This window comes from Oryx dammah, unplaced genomic scaffold (assembly GCF_014754425.2).
Source record: "Oryx dammah isolate SB20612 unplaced genomic scaffold, SCBI_Odam_1.1 HiC_scaffold_10, whole genome shotgun sequence".
Lineage (NCBI taxonomy): Eukaryota > Metazoa > Chordata > Mammalia > Artiodactyla > Bovidae > Oryx > Oryx dammah.
In genome coordinates this window covers 17,838,642-17,860,744 of record NW_024070194.1, presented here as the reverse complement: position 1 = coordinate 17,860,744, position 22,103 = coordinate 17,838,642, and positions in this window count along the sequence as shown.

Genomic DNA, 22,103 nt, shown 5'->3' with positions numbered 1-22,103 from the left:
ACCTCCACCTTCAGTTGGAAATCCTGATGCCTCGGGGTCGTGATGCGGAATTGGCTAGATTCCGGCTTCATCTTTGAACTCTGAGACTTCAGCCCCAATGAGCTGCCCACAGTGGCTTGTGTTGACTTTCAGAAGAAAAAAAAAAAAAAGCACAACATGAGAGCTGCACGTTAAGTTTTATTTGGGGCCCATGGGAGGACTGCAGCCTGGGAGTCAGCACCTCAGATAGCTCCAAGAGACTGCTCCAAAGAGATAGCGGCAAAAGACAGTACATATGTGATTTTGGTAAAGGGGGAGTACATGCAATCAAGCACATATTTTCGGTAGAAAGTTTCTGCTGGTCTCGTGAAGCTTCTGCTAGTCACGAGAAACAGTCGTCACCATGAAGGATTTTAATGCTTTTCTAGATGTGAGGAGATATAAGAACTGGGCTCATAAAATCAGCCTCTGAGATTATCTAACTATCTGAAGACCTGTCCTGCCAGTTTTCTGGGAGCACAGAGTGCCTCATTTCTGCTCTCCGCCCTGAACTCCTTCAGGGGGTATTGGAGGTCAGCAGCCGCTGTGGCACACGATTTAATCCTTGTATACATAGATGGCAAGCGCCCATGGCAAGTGCCAATCTGTGGTTGATACTTGCAAGGGCCCGACCTGGGCCCCAGGCTTTGGTGTACACTGTCCCCTCTTGCTGGAATGTCCATTCTGTCTTCACTTTGCTCATCAGACTAGGTGATGAGCACAGCTCAGGAGGCACTTCTTCTTGGATGCCTTCCTGCACTCTGCTAACAGTTGGTCAGGGCCCCTCTGGAATGGTGGGTTTTCTTGCATCTCCCCTGGAGCTGGCAAGACTCCTGAGGCCAGAGACATCCCTCCTGCATTGGGCATCCCTGGTGTACAGTGGCATCTGTGAGCAGGAAATTAATAAATGAGTGAGAAAAGGGACACCCTAGAATTCCATTGCTTGTTTCACTCCTTTTTTCCTCCAGACATTTCCCAAGCACCTCCTCCATGCCAGCCCCAGGGACAACAACTCAGGCTTGCAATTTACTTTGTGGTTTACAATGAACTTCCATCATCAAAATCACATGCATGCATGCTACGCTAAGTCGCTTCAGTCGTGTCCAACTCTGTGCGACTCCATAGACGGTAGCCCACCAGGCTCCCCCATCCCTGGGATTCTCCAGGCAAGAACACTGGAGTGAGTTGCCATTTCCTTCTCCAACCATCCTGTAAAGTAGGTGTTCATGTTTGTGTCCATTTTCCAGATGTGGAAACTGAGGCCCAGTGAGGTTGAGTGACTTGCCTAGTCACAGTCAGTGCGTGACAGAGCTAAGATCTGAACCCAGACATTTTCTCCTCCAGGGGATCTTCCCGACCTGGAGATGGAACCCGCATCTCTTAAGTCTGGCAGGCAGGTCCTTTACCACTAGCACCACCTGGGAAGCCCAGCAAATACACACTACTGTATATTAAATAGATAAACAACAAAATTTACTGTATAGCACAGGGAACTATATTCAATATATGACAATAATCTACAATGGAAAGAATCTGAAAAAGAATATATATAGGGCTCCCCCGGTGGTTCAGACTATAAAGACTCTGCCTGTGGTGCGGGAGATCTGGGATTGATCCCTGGGTCTGGAATACCCTCTAGAGAAGGGAATGTCTACCTACTGCGGTATTCTTCTCTGGAGAATTCCATGGGCAGAGAGGCCTGACAAGCTACAGTCCATGGGGTAACAGAGTTGGACACAACTGAGCGACTAACACTTTCACTTTCATATAGATATCATTAACTCACTTTGCCATACACCTAAAATGCACAATATTGTAAATCAACTATACTTCAAATATTTTTTTTAAGTCATCAGGCAGAAGAGTGGAGACACCTAGGTGCCTCCAGTGGACCAGTGTCTAGGAGCTGTTGACCTTGGCTGCTGCTGGGCTCCAAGGTAGGCACCAAAATCAGCTGCTATAAGGTGTTTGAGATATGGTGTGTCTTTGCCATCATAAAGCATTTGAGAAGTCTACAGATAACAATATCGTATTGCACAACTTGAAATTTGGTGAGAGGTTAAACCCACCTTTTTTTGTTTTGGCCACACCAAGCAGTATGCCAGATCTTAAGTTCCCTGAGCAGAGATCGTACCCCACACCCCTGCAGTGGAAGCATGGAGTCTTAACCACTGGATGGCTAGGGAAGTCCCAAAAAGGGATTAGGGGAAGTCCCTAAGTGTTCTCACCACAAGAAAAAAAAGGTTACTATTAACATGTGAGGTGATAGATATGTTAATAAACTCAATTGTGATCATTCTGCAATGTGTGTATATATATCATATATATCAAAACATCGAATTGTACACTTTAAATATTTACAATTTTTATGTGTCAACTAAACCTCAGTAAGAAAATGGCGACCTCCTTCAACAGGGCCCATGCACAAATGGCCTCACTCAGTGCCCCTGACCCTGCAGCAGGGCACCACCAACCCACACCTCTGCTGGAGACTCCTGGACACTCACAGGCGAGTCTGGGGCAGTTTCTTCAAGAAAATTAGAGTTACCAAGGGAACATTTCATGCAAAGATGGGCACAATAAAGGACAGAAATGGTAGGGACCTAACAGAAGCAGAAGATATTAAGAAGAGGTGGCAAGAATACACAGAAGAACCATACAAAAAACATCTTCATGACCCAGATAATCACAATGGTGTGATCACTCATCTAGAGCCAGACATCCTGGAATGTGAAGTCAAATGGGCCTTAGGAAGCATCACTACGAACAAAGCTAGTGGAGGTGATGGAATTCCAGTTGAGCTATTTCAAATCCTAAAAGATGATGCTGTGAAAGTGCTGCACTCAATACGCCAGCAAATTTGGGAAACTCAGCAGTGGCCACAGGACTGGAAAAGGCTAATTTTCATTCCAATCCCAAAGAGCACAATTGCACTCATCTCACATGCTAGCAAAGTAATGCTCAAAAGTCTACAAGCCAGGCTTTAGCAGTACATGAACCGTGAACTTCCAGATGTTCAAGCTGGATTTAGAAAAGGCAGAGGAATCAGAGATCAAATTGCCAACATCTGCTAGATCATCAAAAAAGCAAGAGAGTTCTAGAAAAATATCTACTTTTGCTTTATCGACTATGCCAAAGCCTTTGACTGTGTGGATCATAACAAACTGTGGAAAATTCTTCAAGAGATGGGACTACCAGACCACCTGACCTGCCTCCTGAGAAATCTGTATGCAGGTCAAGAAGCAACAGTTAGAACTGGACATGGAACAACGGACTTTACAAACCAGGAAAGGAGGACGTCAAGGCTGTATATTGTCACCCTGCTTATTTAACTTATATGCAGAGTACATCATGAGAAATCCCGGGCTGGATGAAACACAAGCTGGAATCAAGATTGCCGGGAGAAATAACAATAACCTCAGTTATGCAGATGACACCACCCTTTTGGCAGAAAGTGAAGAAGAACTAAAGAGCCTTTTGATGAAAGTGAAAGAGGAAAGTGAAAAAGTTAGTTTAAAACTCAGCATTCAGAAAACTAAGATCATTGCATGTGGTCCCATCACTTCATGGCAAACAGATGGGGAAACAGTGAAAGACTTTATTTTGGGGGGGGGGTTCCAAAATCACTGCAGATGGTGACTGCAGCAATGAAATTAAAGGACGTTTGCTCCTTGGGAGAAAAGCTATGACCAACCTAGATAGCATATTTAAAAGCAGAGACATTACTTTGCCAACAAAGGTCTGTCTAGTCAAAGCTATGGTTTTTAGAGTAGTCACGTATAGATGTGAGTTGGACTATAAAGAAAGCTGAGTGCAGAAGAATTGATGCTTTTGAACTGTGGTGTTGGAGAAGACTCTTGAGAGTCCCTTGGAGATCTCCCAAGAAGATCAAACCAATTAATCCTAAAGGAAATCAGTACTGAATTTCATTGGAATGACTGATGCTAAAGCTGAAACTCCAATACTTTGGTCACCTGATGTGAAGAGCTGACTCATTTGAAAAGACCCTGATGCTGGGAAAGATTGAAGGCAGGAGGAGAAGGGGATGAAAGAGGATGAGATGGTTGGATGGCATCACCAACTCGATGGACATGAGTTTAAGCAAGCTCCAGGAGTTGGTGAAGGACAGGGAAGCCTGGCATGCTGCAGTCCATGGGGTCGCAAAGAGTTGGACACAACTGAGGGGCTGAAATGAACTGATACCTCAATAAAGTTGAAAAAAAGGGCTTCCCAGGTAGCAGTAGTGGTAAAGAACCTGCCTGCCAATGCAGGAGACGTAAGAGATGCGGGTTTGATCCCTGGGTCAGGAAGATCCCCTGGAGGAGGGCATGGCAACTCACTTCAGTATTCTGGCCTGGAGAATCCCATGGACAGAGGAGGCTGGTGGCAATATACCAGAAAGAAAAAGTCAAGTTTGGAGGTGACAAACTGGGAATGGGGAGTGGCATCTAGAAGTCAGGGCAAGCTTCCCCAGAGCAGGTGACATCTGAGTCAAATTTCAAAGATGAGTATCCAGTTGGGGGAGAGGCATTCCAGGAAAAAGGACTTGCACAGGCTGAGGTGTGAAACAGCTTAGCTTTGGGAGAAATTGCAGAGCCTGTAACTGAGTCATGGGATTTGACCAGAATTGAATTAGAAGACTCTTGAGAGTCCCTTGGACTCCAAGGAGATCCAACCAGTCCATTCTAAATGAGATCAGTCCTAGGTGTTCTTTGGAAGGAATGATGCTAAAGTTGAAAGTCCAGTACTTTGGCCACCTCATGCCAAGAGTTGACTCATTGGAAAAGACTCTGATGCTGGGAGGGATTGGGGGCAGGAGGAGAAGGGGACGACAGAGGATGCAATGGTTGGAAGGCATCATCGACTCAATGGACACGAGTTTGAGCAAGGTCCGGGAGTTGGTGAAGAACAGGGAAGCCTCGTGTGCTGCAGTCTATGGGATCGCAAAGAGTCGGACACAACTGAGTGATTGAAGTGAACTGGCAGCTGATTCATGTTGTTGTATAGCAGAAGCTAACACAACATTGTAAAGCAATTATCCTCCAATTAAAAATTAAAAAAAAAAAACATGTTTATAGGTTCTAGTCCTAGGGAGCCGGCCAGTGCAGGCTTCTGAGCAAGAGAGAGGCATAGATCTGTTCTATAGAAGGATCTCTCTCTGTGGCTGGTGTGGAGGATGGATTGGAAGGGAAGAGACTGGACAGGAGTCCTGAGAGGAGGCTGGGGTGGTCCAGTCGGGGATGCAGAGGCAGAGCCAGGGTAGGGCCAGAGTGATGGGGCGGAGGGGCTAGACCCACAGTCTTTATAGGAGAGAGAAAGTTGATGTGTGCCAGAGGGTGAGGAGACAGAGGCCACCCCTCCCTCCCTGCAGGGGTCCTTGGAGTTTCCCTCCTCTCCACTCCTCCCAGGGCCTGATCCAGCCTGACTAGATGCCTGGTTGACCTAAGAACAGTACTGAGGCCACTTACTCGAAGATCTGATCTTGAAGGATTTGGACATTATCTGGTTTGGTCACAAACCAAGTCTCATAGGTAGATGTGGTTACTGCATGGATCTAGTCATTACCAGAGCTGATCATTACCCGAGGCTGGAGGTTACCTGCTGCCATGCGGACTCTCTTCACTTGCTTTGAGTCATTCTGTCCTCTCCCAGGGTCTTTCCTGAAGCCTATGCCTCTGTGTGGTCTGAGCTGGTGGGCTGATGGCAGAGGTTGGAATAGAATCTGACACCCAGGCTATTGCAGCGTTTCCCCCACCGTATCCTGTCTGGCCCCTGGGGTGGGCCAGAAAGGCAAACATCCTCCAGTCCCACAACTTCCTTCAGAGCCTGACTGTTCTGTGCTGTTTGGGTTATAACACCCTTTCCCAAATGGATCATACCTATCTCCAACTCTCCCCCTCCCCGTCTCTCTCAGTCTTTTCATCTCTCTTTGAGTCTCTACGAATAGTTTCTCACTTTTAAAGTATGAGCCTCAGATGCACATGACTGAGTATCCTTAACAGCATCCTTGGCTCATGACACAATCTCAGTAATGGTCCATGCACAGCTCTATGTATGTAAAACAATACACTATAAAACATAACATAATGTAATATATGTGCTTGTGAACCACTGTCCATGCCCCTAGAACTAGAAAAGAAGCAAAACCTGACATCCACTTCTGTGTCCCACCCCATCCCAGATCATTAATATTCTGAATTTTGAGTTTATCCTTCTCTAATTTCTTTGGCTTTATTACATGTATGAGTGCCTAAACAATTTACTTGTTTCTTCTTGTTTACTATTTTAAAAGGCATACTGTACATAATGCTCTCTTTAAAAAAACTCAGTGCCACGTTGAATGAGAATTCATCTGTGTTGTGTGTAGTTGTGATTCATTCATTTTGAGGGCTGTGTGTGACCATCCCACAGCTTATTTATTTGTTCCTTCTCTCATCAATTGATAATTGGATTGTTTTCAGGTTTTCCACTCTTTTGAACAGTGCTGCTGTGAATGAGTTGCTGTTTAGTCGCTAAGTCGAGTCTGACTCTTTGCAACCCCATGAACTGTAGCCTGCCAGGCTCCTCTGCCCATGGGATTTCCCAGGCAAGAATAAGGGAGTGGGTTGCCGTTTTCTCCTCCAGGGGATCTTCCTGACCCAGGAATTGAACCCTCATTTCCTTCATTGGCAGGCAGATTCTTTACCACTGAGCCACCTGGGAAGCCCGCTGCTGTGGATATTTGTGTGCATTTCTCTTAATGCTCCTCAAAATGTGTTGGCATCACCTGGAAACTTGTCAGAAACGCGGACTCTCTAGCTTTGGCCTCAGTCAGTTCAGTCACTCAGTCATGTCTTACTCTTTGCAACTCCATGGATGCCAGGGCCTGCAGCACGCCAGGGCTCCCCGTCCATCACCAACTCCTGGAGCTTGCTCAAATTCATGTCCATCGAGTTGGTGATGCCATCCAACCGTCTCATCCTCTGTCGTCCCCTTCTCCTCCTGCCTTCAATCCTTCCCAGCATCAGGGGCTTTTCCAGTGAGTCAGTTCTTTGCAACAGGTGGCCAAAGTACTGGAGCTTCAGCTTCAGCATCAGTCCTTCTAATGAATATTCAGGACTGGTTTCCTTTAGGATTGACTGGTTTGATTTTCTTGCAGTCCAGGGGACTCTCAAGAGTCTTCTCCAACACCACAGTTCAAAAGCATTAATTCTTCGGCGCTCAGTTGAATCAGAATCTGCCTTTGAGCAAGATCGCTGAGGGATTCCTATACACATTAAGGTTTGAGAAGCACTGGCCCAGGCTTCGTGTGCAGGGTTCTCTCGGGTGCATGTATCCAGGAGCAGATTTGCTGGGTCACATTGGTGTTGCAGTACAGAGGGCCACACTGATATGCATTCTCACCCACACTTGGTGGTGTCAGACTTTCTCATTTTTCCTAGTCTAATAGATGTGAAGTGGCAGCGCAACACGGTCTCGACTTATCTGTCCCTCATGACTAATGAGATCAGGCACCTTCCTTATATTTATCAGCCATGATTTCCTTCTGTGAAATGCCCTGTTGGTGATTTTTGCTCTTCGGGCTCACTTCCTGGACAGGGAAGCCTGGCATGCTGCAGTCTATGGGGTTGCAAAGAATCAGACACGACTGAACCACTGAACTGAACTGGGCTCACTCAGCTCTACCCATACCTTTGCACTTGCTGTTCTCTCAGCCTGAAACCCCTCCCCACTTCACTACCCAGGGTCAGTTCTTCCCAGGAAGCCCTCCCTGACTGCTGCTTGGGTTGAGAGCCTCTTCAGCCCCACTGGCAGGAAAACGTGGTGTCACTGTCCCTTCGTTTCATCTCCTAAAGGCTCTTCCTCACCAAAGAGATTGCAAACCTTATGTCTTGGCCGCTACAGGGTTTTGATTTATTTTTTCAATTTAGTCCCGTAATTTAAAATTCAGAAAATTTTGTATTTTCAAAAATCTGAATTGCTGATTTCTCCTCAAAAAATGATATGTCACCCCACTGGGTCACCCCACCTCCAGAGTAACGATCAGCTGGCCCTGAGCAGGGGCTGCCCTACCAGACCGTGTGTCACGGTCCCCCCACCTCCGCACTCACAGCCTGTTTAATGACCTGTGTGGGTGGGCTCCATGGGCATTTGTTTGTGATGTTGCCTAAAGCACACCCATTGTTTATTCCCCTAAATCTCTCCCATCCTTTCCCTCCTCCCAGTAACTCTGTCCCTGTCCCCTGAACTGTGACACCAGCCTCCCCCACCTTCTTTACTAGTCTTGCCCTCTCCAGTCCACTGACCATGCCACAACCCCAACTAAGAACCAGCCATGGCTCCCCATTACCTTTCCAGGCATCTCCTGACTTTCTCGGGAGGGGGAAGCATTATTACGTTATGAATATTTCACGTTCACAAAAAAGTCTTGCGAACAGCATAATAAACACCCATGTACCTGCCATCCAGCTTAAGAAATAAACCATTTCAAGTGTATTTGAAGCCCTTATTACATTCCCTTCCCTTTCTCCCTCTGGGTCATTGCTCTCTTGAATTTTCTATTTATCACTACAAGGCATGTTTTTATGTTAACACACTTGTATTACGTATGCATGTGTCCCTAAACAATATATAGTATCATGTTGCAGGTTTTCAAACTTTATATATCCATGTCAAATTGCCTCCCATCTGCAATTTGCTTTTATCATCTAATGATATATATTTTTTATTTTTTTCCTGGTACTGAAGTATAAAACTCATACAAAGGGTACACGAATCATAACTGTACAACTCTGAATCTTCATGAACTGAATCAACAGTGTAGTTGTTTTTTTTTTTTTTAAAGAAAGTCTTGCTATATTTTACTACATTAAAAAATATAAGCAGGGTCAAAAGACAAGTAATTGACATGGGAAAAACATTTGAAACTCATATCAGAAGCAAAAGATCCATCTCCCTCATATAAAAAGACCAACTAGATATCAAATTGAAATAAAACAGTGTTTGCTTGTTTGTTTTTTTGAGATTCATCTTCACAGAGGCATGTGGTTTGGATTCACCGGCTTTGAAGATCATGGCATGGAGAATTTTCCATTGCCTGAATTCATCACTGTTTATCCTGTCTCTGCTTGATGGATAGCTAGGCTGTGTCCAGCTTTCCACTCTTACTCGTTGATGCTGCTATGACCATCCTTGTAAGAATCTTCTGGGGACCCCTGTGTGAGGTGTTCTCCAGGGCAAATCCTGTTCATCTTTGACTTGACCATATGTTGCCAGGTCACTGTCCAGCTCTTGGCTCTTGCTAGCTCCCAGCTCAGATAAGAAGGTCTTCCCAACTGCTCCAGGCAGTCCATTCTCTGTGGTCCTATTGACACTCTGCTAAAACATGACCATCTCTTTGCCCGCTACACACTCTCCTCCTCACCCACCACCTGAACTCCAAACTCACTTCTTCCAGGGCCTGCTAAGGTTGCCTCCTCTGGGGAACATGACCTTATGGTGTCATCTCCTCTGAGTGACATCACACTGTCAGAGTCCATGAAGATAGCGACTGACCTAGAGCAGACAGTGGGAGTGATAAAGGGAGGCACACAGATGGGCCGAGAGGGGCTGTGTGAAACTGGGATGTACAACTAACGGCTTAGGGCTTTGATGGATGAATAGGAGTTTGTCAGAGAGAGACGGTGGGAAGCCCTTGCAGGCTCAGGGAAAGGCAGAGAAGTACTGGAACAGACGTTTCTGAGATGAGGATGTGGGCAGTGTGGGTGGGTGATGAATGAAGCTGAGAAAAGCTGTGAGGAGCCTTGAATGCCATCCTTTAACACTATTTTGATTCTGTTTGCATTCAACTGGCATTCTGGGGAGATGTTGGAGCCAGAGAGAGCAAGCACATTCATTTGACACTTACTGAATGCGAGGCACTAGCAAGGAGCTTACATCCATTATCTCTCTTTGCTTCCTCGATCTTGGCTGGAGGTATTGTCCCCATTTCACAGGTGGAGAAACGGGCTCAGACAAGGCAGTCACTCCTTTCTGATCACAGAGCAGAGCCTCAGGAGAGGTAGGACGCATACTCTCTGCCCGGTACATCAGACTTCGGGGATGGTTTTTAACCCCCATGCTGCCATAGGCAAGAAGACACCAGGGGGAGGTTTCTGCAGGAAACGGGTCACCAGAAGGGGGCAATGTTCTCAGCAGCAGGAGCCTTAAGTTCGAATCCCAAGAGCCTCCAGACTAGCACGGTACGAACCGGGCCAATCTCGTCCCGTGTGGGCCTCCGTTTCTCGTCTCCACGGGGTCGGCGCTAGGCAACCTAGGATGTCGCTGACCCACTCTGGAACCTGGATTTCCAGGTTCCCGCGCTACCGCAGCCCGCGCTGTGTGACCTTGTGCCAATAGCCTGCACTCTCTGGGCGGCCAACCGGGGATCTCTAAGCGCCCTTCCGGCTCGCGACCGAGCGTCGCCGGCCGCGGAGACCCTCCCCCTCCCCGTGGGGTTGCGGGGCGTGGGTGGGGGCGGGCGTTGGAAACGGCGCCCCGACCCCCCAGCCCCGCGCCGGCGGCCGGATCCGGGCCTGGTTTTGGGCGCAGCCGCGCGGCCCCCTCCCCCGCGCGCATCTCCCCGCCCCCCGCCCCCTCCCCTCCGCTCTCGGGGAGCCGGGGCCGCGCGGCTCCTCCTCCCGCAGCCGCATCTGGGGCGCCGCGCCGGCGGGAGGAGAGGCATGGGGTGCCCGCGGGCCGGGGCCGGGGCCCGGGCCTAGGCGGGCGGACCTGCGAGCGGACCCGAGCGGCGGCGGCGGCGCAGCGCAGCGGCCGAGCGGGCCAGAGGCGGCCGGGGCGCCGGGCGCAGGTGAGGGCGCGGGGGTGGTGCGCGATAGTGCTGAGGACCCCCTTTCCGGGGCGACGCGCCCCGTCCCTCGGCAAGACCCCCAAAGCCGAGTCTCCTCTCGGACAGACCTCCGCGAACCGAGGGGTGGCGCTGGCGCAGAAAAGCCCCCTCCCCCTGCTAGTTCCGTCTTCTGAGCCCCGGATCCGAGGGGGCGGTTCTGCGGCTGGGAAGCCCCCCTTCTCTGGGTGGGATCCCCAATCTAGGTCTCCCCCCGCCCGACCCTCGAGCCGCGGGGGCGGGGGAGGCGGGGGCGCTGGGGCCCGGAACCCCCTATCCAGGGCCGGGCCCCCATTCCAGCTCTGTTTCCCGCGGACTCCCCCTTGTCAACGGGTTACCAAAGCTGAGAAGTCCCTCCTCCGGCCCGACCCTCTATCCGCAGGGCGGCCAGGGGGTCAAGTAGACCCCTTCCCTGCCCACCAACCTTGGAGCCGAGAAGGAGGGCTCTGCCCAGTCGGCCGGCCCGGGCATTCCTCCATCCAGCCCGGCTCTCTCCGATCCCGCCTCGGTAGCCCCGGGGGCCTGCCTGGCCGGGCACCCCTCCTTCCCCAGCTCTTTTCCGGGACCTGGCATCTGGGGAAGGGGCAAAGGCAACACACACACACCTCCCACCCCAGAGCTGCATAGCGCCCTCCCTGTTTCCGAGCCCGGGAAGGGTCCGAGCTGACCCGGGCGCCTGGACTGGGGTGGGGGTGGCGCTCACATGGCTACGGGAGGCCCCCACGTGCGGTGCCCCGCGGTGAAAGGGGTTCGCGTTCAGAGAGGGTGGCAGGTGGACCAGGTGGCCAGTGAGGCCAGCTGGGTCCAGATGTGCCAGGGCTGCTGGGAAGGGGACCTGCGTTCCTGGACATGTGATGGCCCCTGGCTTCTTTGGACCGAGCCCTCTTGTCTCCGATCCCCCTCCATCCTTCTGTTCCTCTGTCCCTTCATCCCTCTCCCTTCTCCCTTCTCCCTCCGCGCTGCCTGTGTTGCAGAGGTGCTGCCAGACACTGACTGTTGATGTCGTGGGGAAAATGAAACAGGGGAAGGGGTTGTGGGTCGGGGAAGGCCAGTTGTGGGGGTTGAGGGGTGAGGGGGGAGGTGGAGGAGGTGACCCCAGGATGGCAAGCCTCAAGCTTGGAGGGCCGGGCTAATGGGGGGAAGGTTCCTGCACCCCCACCTGCCTGGAAGTGGAAATGACAGAGGGGGAGGGGGCTGCGGTCCCCACCTTCAAAGGAGGCCAGCCGGCCTGCCTTCAGTGGGTCGCACCTCCCCTGCCAGCCCAGTTCCCTGAGGTCCTGGCTCTCTCCACCGCTGTGCCTCCGCGGGCGAGAGGGGGGCTATATTATCTGCCAGGCGGGAGGTGGTGAAGAGAGATTGTACAGGACTGTCTCAGAGAGTAGCTGTTGGAGGAGCCCAGTTTCTGTCCAGCCGAGGGGACTGTGGGCTGCTGGGTGGCCTGCAGGGCCCGAGCCAGACTCCTGAGGGCAGCAGGCCTGGGTGGGGCCGCGGAGCTGGTGGCCCGCTGGTTGCTGGAGTGCCGGGAGCCACCGCCAGGCCCCGGAGCCCGCTGCTGGTGGCCAGTCAGCGGCAGATGCTGGTTGTATTCCGAGCAGCTCCTGGAGACAGTGGCTGCGCACGTGGGGCGGGCGTGTGTGCTCGTGCCTGCGCTGTGGCAGGGGTGCCCCAGGGCTCCTGGGTCCTCCTGGAGCTGGGAGACGGCAGCTGGACTTGGGCGAGAGTGCTTCTGTGTGGTGTCCAAGGCCCCCGCCCCTCGTTCATCCACTGGAGGCCAGGCTGGGCCTGTGAGAGGTGCTGGAGACTTGGGATGACCTGATGTGGTCCCCACCCTCCAGGATCCCCTGATTTGTCAGGGGGAGGTGGTCTGTGCTGAGCCCTGGGAATGGAGGACAAGGTCCAGACTGGAGAGGAAGCAGGGGGTGGGGTGGGCCGAGGGATGGCTGTTCTGTGGGACCCAGGGCAGCACCCAGCTTGTGCCAGCCTTGCGATGGAGCTGCAGGTTTGAGGGCTGTGCCCTAAGCGCGAGGCTGCTTGGCAGCTTAGTTGGTATTTTTGAAGAGAAGGCTGTGCAGCCCTTGGAAACTAACGATAGACTGTGTACTTTGGAGCTTTCGGAAGACTCAGTGATGTATTGGACGTACCTCGGGCACCCATAGGCATCTCGTTAGGTTCCGGCTTCATAAATGCCAGTGTTTCTCCATGATGGGGAGGCTCTGAGGAATTATATGGGGCACTCTGTGTGACACAGGGCAGGTGGTCTCTACCCCAGCCCCCGTCTGTGATTGATTGATCAATTCACTCATTCATTCAAAAAAGCATTAAAAAATAGCATTATCTGATTACAGTGCATTTAAACACTTCCCCTTGGGCTTCCCAGATAGCTCTGTGGTAAAGAATCTGCCTGCCAGTGCAGGAAACACAGAAGACGCAGGTTCAATCCTTGGGTCGGGAAGATCCCCTGGAGAAGGAGACTGGCAACCCACTCCACTATTCTTGCTTGGAGAATTCCATGGACAGAGGAGCCAGGCGGGCTATAGCCCATGGGGTCGAAAAGAGTGGTATTCTATTGAGCACATGTGCACACAAACATGTTCACTCAAACTTTCTGGAATGCGACTTCATAAAATCTTGAATGCAGATATTTTTAAAGTACACAGTAGGTACTCAATAATTGCCCACAGCTCCCAGGATGAAGCCCAGACTTCTTCCCCAACTTGCTACTCCTCTAGCCATGTCTTGTACCGCCTCCACGCCTCCCTCTTTGGCTCCAGTCCCCTTGGCCTGCTTTCAGTTCCTGGAATAGGCCAGGTTTGCTCCAACCTCAGGGCCTTAGCACATGCTGGTTCCTCTGCACCTCTGGACCCCCCTTCCCCATTTGCCTACTTAACTACTACTCATCTTCCTTGGTCCCCAGGCCAGGTTGTATCTCTGTCACCACCTTTACACCCTGTGGGCCTCTGCCTTCACTGTGCAAATCACCGTTCCTTATCATTAGATGTCACTCTGTGTAAAGTTGGTGTGGAGAGGGCCAGGGTTATGCCTGCCTCTTCATGCCATTCCCCTGGGGCTGAGGACAGATCTAGGCCATTCTCAGTCAAGGGCTGGGTGGTAGAGAGTGTTGGGACCCTTGGCCACTCCCAGTCACCACCTGGACCATCCCTGTGGGTTCCTGGCCTCCCAGGGGGTCTGCAAGCTTAGAGTCATTTGGCTGGGCTCTGTGGGAGTGACAGGCCTGTAGGCTCTAAAATCCCAAGACAGGGATTTCCCTGGTGGTCCAGTGGTTAAGAGTCTGCTTCCACTGCAGGGGGCATGGGTTCCCTCCCTGGTCAGGGAAGATCCTGGATGCCATTCAGCATGACCAAAAAAATAGAATGGTTAGTTCTTTAACAAATAAAATCCCAGTACATCTAGGGGTCCCCTGGAGGCTCTACAAGAGGGTGAGGGGCCACACTTGGGCAAGACCCTACATCTTTGGGGGTATGTCTGTGTGCCTGTCTTGCCAGACATTTATTCCTGAGTCAGTTCATCTCTTCCTGAATCAGTTCATCTGCTCATATCGTCACTCATTTACTGGTTCATCCCATCTTCCTTTCACTAGGCCACCAGCTCCTTCACCTCTCCAGTTTCTAATCCTCCATTCTGTCTTTGGGCCCTCAGGGCTTCCCGAGGCCTGCTGAGTGCCCAGCCCTGTGCCAGGCGCGGGGACTCAGAGTCCAGCCCACAGGGCCCTGCTCTGTAAACTCTCGTCATCCCACCAGGCGCCCTTCCGTGATGGAGGCTGGGGCGGCCCCAGCGCTGGGAAGGGGCCCCTAGCGTGGACCTGTGGGAGTGCTTCCTGGAGGATGTCCACTGGATCTGGGGTGGATTTTGGAGGATTAGAGGGATTTGGGTCGATGCAGGATGGCAGGGAAGGGCACTATTGGCTGAGAGAACTGCATGGTCAGAAGCAGCAAGGCAGCCAGCGCTGGGCGGGCTTGGGGTAGGTGGGGGCGGCCTCCTGAAAGCGGTAGCCTCCTGAGTGGGCTGGCCATGGAGGTGGCCCTGGAGGTGGGCACTGTGCTGTCAGGGTGGGTGTCCAGCCAGTGCCAGGAGCCCCGGTGCTGCCTTGCTGTGTGCTCTTGGACCAGGCATGACCCCTCTCTGCGCTCTCTTGGTAAAGTGAAAGGTGAGGCCTGGTGAACTCAGAGGGGCCTTGCATCTCTACCCACAGTCTAGAGTCTGTGATCTTGACAGCCTGGGAAGGGAGTCCTCCAGGCCCTGCCTCTTCTCTGGGTTTGAGGTGGGGTTGGTGGCTTTGAGGGGCCGTGTGTGAGGCTCTGCGGTTCCTTCTGAAGGAGGACCCTGATGGTTACCGGAGTGTGGTGGCTGGCTTAGCTTAGCGGGGGAGCCTTGCTATTCTAACTCTCACTGCAGCCTCTTTGAGAAAGACTAGCACGAGGTGGGGCTTCCTGTGTAGCACAAAGACAAGCCCACTCCCCAGTTCATCAGACTTTTGTGAGGGGAGCCCTTTAAGACTCCAATGACTGGACTTCCTTTAGTTGTGGCCTTTGGTGGGGATGGGGTGCCTGTTCTGCTCTCACGCCCCCTCCAGAGTCTCCTGTTGGTTGCCCCAGGCCAGGACTGAGGCCTCTAGGGTGTGTGCAGTACTCCACAGTTTGCAGAACGCTTTTCATCCCCCCTCCATCTTCCAGTCACCCCCAGGGAGGAATATGAATACAAAGGGATACTGTCTCCATTTGACAGATGAGGAAACTGAGGCTCAGAGTAGTTGGTTGGCTGCTGAAGGTCACTCAGAGGGTGGAGATAAACCCACAACACAGAAGTCCCCTGCCACTGGGCTCCCAGGGCCCCCCTTGCTCACCGATTGTACCTCATTTCCCAAGCTGAGGAGTGGGGCCCAGATTCCTCTGTGCCGGTTTCGCAACGCCGCCTCCTCCCCGCGAGCTGTCTGACGTGGCCTTTTCAAAAACCCAAAATGAATGGAAGCAAATTTTGTTTGGAGAATTTTGCTACACCCTTCACCAGGGCTGGCTGCAAAACCAGGCTTGGGGATCCCTGCTGATGTTGATGATAATAATAATAACAAGGGATCATGGATGAACACCCATTTATTCTGCAGAGCCTCTGTGACGGCATCCCAGGAGCCGAGCACAGGGCTGGGCCCTCTGCTGGCTGAGCAGCGGCTCTGAGCACCGTAAACCCTGCTTCCCCTCTCATCCCATCCCTCCCCTGATTACTCTCCCCATTTTACAGAGGAAGAAACTGAGGCACTGAGAGCTGTAGTAGGTGCTCCAGGGCCCAGCAAGTGGTGAAGTGGTGGCACCAGGATTTAAATCCAGGTCGGTTCGCGTTCAGAGTCTCGTCTTAACCCCGTGTTCTGGAGATTCTAAAGTTACCGTTTGATCAACAGAAGTGATGGGTGGGGGGCACGGAAGGTGGGGGTTAGGCAGAGGAATCGCATGTGGCAGACCCAGATCTTGGTGTGAGGGCACCTGGACACACGCTGGAGGCGGAGCTCAGCCTGGCCTGAGAGCGACGTCAGAATGCCCGTGGATGTCACTGGTCACTCAGCAGCGCCTCGCCTCCCAGGCCCTGCCCGCGGCCCCGGAGGAAGCCTGCTGTTAGTGAGAGCTGGCTTCTCCCAGCTCGTGTGGTCGCCACTAGCATACACTTAGGGCTTCCGGGAGGGGGGATGGGGATGTGTGACAGGGGCTCTCACACACCCCCCCACAGCCCCCAGGGCCCCCTCACAGGGGTGCAGACGCTCCCGAGAAGGTAGCAAAGCAAACCCAGTGTTTGTATTCCTCTCTTTAGCGTAAGGCCTGTGCAGGTAATCCATCTCCCAGAGTTTGCTTCAAAAATGGCTCAAGCGACATTTGGTACACGAGAGGGTCATCGTTAGAAAACACACGATGTGGGCGGGTTCTGTCTTTGACAGTGTAGAAATGAGGCCAGCATCCTGGCTTATACACGGAACAGAAGACCCCTTATTGAGCACCTGCTGTGTACCTAGCACTGTGCTGTGATCCATGACATGGGCTCAGGATCCCACCCCAAAGAGGTGTTTGTGATCGTGCAGGTGGGGTCTCTGCAGCCCCAGGTGCTGGATCTGGGGGGTGAGAACTGGGCCTCTGGTTCCGATGTGTTTCTTTCTTCAGTGACAGCTGAGCCTGTGGTGATAAAGGTGACTCCAGGAGGCTTTTGCTTCGCAGCTGCCAGGGGCCGGGGGCCAGGGATAGGAATGGTGAGCTGCCTTGCTGCTCTGTGTTGCCAACTGACTTGCAGCACCTCTCTGAGCCTCACATCTCCATCTGTTTGTGGGGTGCTGGGGGTTAAGTCTCTGAGGTTCTCCCAACTCAGCCCTCGGTGACTCCAGGGGTAAACCCAGCCGGGGAGTGTCAGGGAGCCCTCACTGTGCTCACTCCTGCCCCCCCACACCTGCCTTCCCCCTGCCCCCACCCCTGCCAGAGGGAGGGAACCTTCCCTTCCGCCCACTGTGGGCTGACTGCGCGCAGTGACGCAGCAGCCGCCGAGGGCTCTGGAGCGCAGCTTGGAAACGGGGATCCGGGTTTGCTAAAGACATGGGGAAAAAAGGTTCTTCCCACCACCCCCAGCTGCCTGCCTGCCTGCCTGCCTCCCTCCCCCGGCTGCCGCCAAGCCCTGGCACCTGCTTGGCTCTGCCAGATCCACTTCAGGGTGGGAGGCTCAGGGCTGGAGTTTCAGCCAAACAGAGCCCAAGTTCACGTCTCGGCAGGCTGGAGTCTTGCTGTGTGCCCCTGGCTTGGTTGCCTGCCTTTTCTGGGCCAGGCTTTGGGGTTCTGAGTGAGGCTAAGCAGGCAGCTTTGCAGGGATGGTTCTGAGCGGGGTTGTCCTGCCTGGACAGTGTCTGCTATTGGAGGTGTCAGGGCCCTCTGCTGCCTGTGTTCATGTGTGCACCCCGCCGTGGAGCGGGCAAGGTACTGTGCTCATCCGCATTTTACCTCTGAGGAAACTGAGGCTGTAGAGCTGGTGGGCATTAGAGGGAGGATTTGAAGCCAGGTCTGTGTGACTCGGGCATCCAGGCAGGAGGCTGGCCTGGGTCTCAGCTTCTCCATCTCTGCAGTAAGAGCGGGTTGGGGTTGGAGGAGTGGGGGCTGCCCTGGTCCACACTGGGCTCCCCGCAGACCATGGTAGGAATTTTCCGAGGCTGCTCACCGATCTCTGGTCCTCAGTCCTCGAAGCCGAGGTGTGATAACAGGGAAGAAGTGTCAGCAGCTCACGCCGCTCCTCCAGTGGTTGGGGGGGGGCAACCTGCCACTTTTGGGGTGTGAGAAATTCCTGGAGGACGGGGAGAGTGCAGAGCCTTCCAGGGACAGTGTGGGCTGGCTGGCTCTGGGGAGCCTGATGGTCTTTGCGAGTCATGAGGCCAGGTCCACCTCTGCAGGTCTGTGCGTCTGCCTCTCATCTCTGGTTCATCAGGGGACTTAGGGAGAGTGTGGGCGTGGACAGGGAGGAAGGGCTGCGCTCAGTCCCCTTCCCATCCCTGGGTGGGATACGTGTGTGTGGTGTGTGTGTTTGGTGTATGTGGGGAGTTGTGATGTTTGCCTCTGCTAAGGACAGGCCTTTTGTATATTGTTAGATCCTCCTAGCACTGCGAGGTAAATATTGTCACTCCTCGGGACCTCTCTTCCCTTCCTCGCTTTCTTCTTCTAAGTGTGCATTCAACAGACATATGGTAAATGCCTGCTCTGTGCCCACAGTGAAAGTGAAAGTGTCAGTTGCTTAGTCGTTTCTGACTCTGCGACCCCAAGGACTGTAGCCCGCCAGGCTCCTCTATCCATTGGGATTCTCCAGGCAAGAATACTGGAGTGGGTTGCCATTCCCTTCTCCAGGGGATCTTCCCGACCCAGGGATCAAACCTGGGTCTCCCACATTGCAGGCAGTCCTTTACCGTCTAAGCCACAGGGAAGCTCATATGCCCAGAGTGGGTGCTGGGGGTACATCAGTGAGCCGAGCCCCTGGGCATCCTGTGGGGCCCACAATCCTCATGGGAGGGCAGCAGTCATGACCTAACCTCCGAGATGAATGTAAACTCACGTCAGAGACAGGCACGGCTGCTTCAGAAGCACAAGGAGAACTGACCCAGATGGGGTGGGGGGTGGGGGCTCGGGGAGGGCTGGCCCAGGGAGGTGATGCTGGAGCTGAGACCTGCGAGTGAGGAGTCAACTGGTGAAAAGGCCCCGAGGTGCGGGCAGCTTGGGAAGCGCATGGGTCTCAAGCCCGGAGGGACTTGGAGGAGTTCGGTGTGAAGTAGAATCAGGCACGGCTGAAATATGGGGAAACTGAGGCTCGGAAAGGTGAAGCAGCCTGTCCAGGGGGGCTGGCCACTTGGCCAGATGGGGGTTGAATTGCTGAGGGGTTCCTGGGGGAAGCTCAGGTTGTTTGAGCGACGTGCCAGAGGTCAGAGTGGAGCTGGGCCGCTCTTCCCAGCCCTCTCAGCCTCCCCCTGCAAGGGTGCTTCCTGCCGAGAGACTGAGCAGTCACAGAAGGTTCCAGAGAAGGGCAGACCCACAGTGCTCCTCTGGCCGGCCACGCCCCAGGCCTTCCCGGCACTGGCATGGAGTGTTGGCCACCTGCCTGCCTGCTGAGGCTGAGGCCAAAGCTGACTGACTCCGCTGACCCGGCGTGTCACCACCCTCTGCTGACGCTGGTCCGGGCAGGGGCAAAGGCGGCCAGCCGGCTATTGGGGGCCGACAGTGGGCAGGGGCGCCCCACAGCCAGCAGCCCTGGGGCTTCTAGGGACCATTCGCCAGGCTGTGTTTAATCAATGACAAGTCTGTTCCTAGAGGCTGGAGGAAGGGAGGCAGCCTTAGGCTTGGAGCCCTTGGGGTGGGACTACGGGTTTGGCCACGAAGCAGAAGTTGGGCTCCTCCTCTGCCCCACGTCCCCTTCTCAAGCATCTTTTGACTCCAGCACTTCATGGCCCATGGCCATGATGACTGTCCCAGCCCTTCCCGGGTCTCCTGCCCGTATACCCTCCTCACAGAGGAAGAGAGATTTATCTAGAACCACAGCCAGCCCCTGACACCCTGTCATGGCCCAGAGCCCTGAACAGTGCACACCTCTGTCACCTGCCTCCATGCATTACCGTTGCCCCGCCGTGCCCTCGCCTACGACTCAGCTGAGCGACTTGGGACTCTCTGAGCATGCCATGTCCCCTGGCCCCCACCCTCTGCACTTACTGTTCCCTCTGCCCAGAAATCCCTTCCCCAAAGTCTTTCCTCAGGAACTCCTGGTTTCTACCACTTGGCTCAGGCCTTGTTCTTTCAGGGACCAGACCTCTTGTCCCACATGGGTCCTCCTCCCCCACCAGATGGCGGCCCCTCCAGGTGGCCAGGCTGGCACCTCTTGGTTTCCCCAGTCATGCCCAGCCTGAGGTCTGGCACACAGTGGGTGCACAGCTCATGGATATCAGCTAAGCACTGTTGAACCCATGACAGGATGTAAGGCCCAGTGACGAGGAAATGGCCTCTGTCCCCTCAGACTTCTTCCCCCAGGGATGTCTGGGCCGTTCCCCAGGCCAGGTGGCAGATGCCTCAGACCAGAGTCCAGCCCAGAACCCCACTGTGGGCCTCGCTCCTTCCTTCCCAACTAGGAGAGGAGGTGATGGCTGCGCGAGCCCCTCTGGGGCACCATGGTGTGCCTGGGACTGAGCCAGTGGGAAGTTAGCTGGTTGGTCTCTGTGTTTTAGCTGTGGACCCACCAGGGCTGTTTTTTGACCAACCCAACGAGAAGCCCAGCTGTTTGAAAGGGATACAGTTCTTGTTCTTTAAGCCCCTGAAATTTGGGGCTGCCAGTCCATACAGAGTAATACCAATACCTACTATGTGCCAGGCCTTATTCTTGGCACTGGACATAATGCTATTCTCCCCCAAAGGGCTTTTGGAAGAATTCAATGAAAACTGATATGTGAAAGCCTTTAGCTTTGAGCTGGCACATGGTATGCTCTCTGGTTTGGAGGAGTTCTTTCAGGTCTGTTCTTGTGTCTGTAAACGGTTGTAAGAAGCAATCATACAGGGAAGGCTGGGGTTGATGGGGGGCGGGGAGACATGGGAAGAAGGTCCCCCTGCATGCCCAGTCTGGGAGCATGTAAATCGCACCCTCTGAAACCAGCCCCCAGTTACTCGCTGCCCTCTCCTCTACCCTGTCGCAAGGAGGCTGACCCTCTGTGTTATTAATAGTTATCTGGTGGTGTGTAACAAATTACCCCAAAACTTAGTAGCTTAAAAAGATAATAAACATTTATGATCTCTCTCTTTCATACACACACACACACACACACACACACAATCTCCAGGAGCCACTCAGGAAATCTAGGGAACTTTTTATGGAATCTCGAGAGTCCCTTGGACTGCAAGGAGATCAAACCAGTCAATCCTGAAGGAAGTCAACTGTGAATATTCATTGGAAGGACTGATGTTGAAGCTGAAGCTCTAATACTTTGGGTACCTGATGCAAAGAGCTGACTCCTTGGAAAAGACCGTGATGATGGGAAAGATTGAGGGCAGGAGAAGGAGGGGGCAACAGAGGATGAGATGGTTGGATGGCATCAGTGACTCAGTGGATGTGAGTTTGAGCAGATTCCAGGAGGTAGTGAAGGACAGGGAAGCCCAGCATGCTGCAGTCCATGGGGTCACTAGGAGTTGGACATGATTGAGTGCCTGAACAACAACAACTTATCATCAGTGATAAGTTAAACCAGAGAAATGCTAGCTGTTTGCTGTGAAACCTGGGCCAGAACTTGACCTCACTGTCTCTCCAATACCCGGTGACTCTGGATGGAGGGTGGGAAAACGAGGCCTGGAGGGGGAGAATGACACTGCAAAGGCAACACAGCCGGCAGCTGGTCGAGCTGGGATTTGAACCCAGACTAGCCCAGGCTCTGCACTGTGCTGCCCAGGGTGAGAGTGGACGAGGGGCAGGAGGGAGGTTCGGCTGTTTGGGGCCTGGTGTGTGCTTAGTCACTCGGTCATCGCTCATTCGTGTCCAACTCTTTGCGACCCCATAGATTGTAGCCTGCCAGGCTCCTCTGTCCATGGGATTCTTCAGGCAAGAATACTGGAGTGGGTGGCCTTTCCCTTCTCCAGGGGATCATGTAGCCTTAATGTCTGCTTAAAATTGAAGCATTTATACAGCAAGTATTTATGTCCAACTGTTTTAATATACAGGTATTTTTAATCTG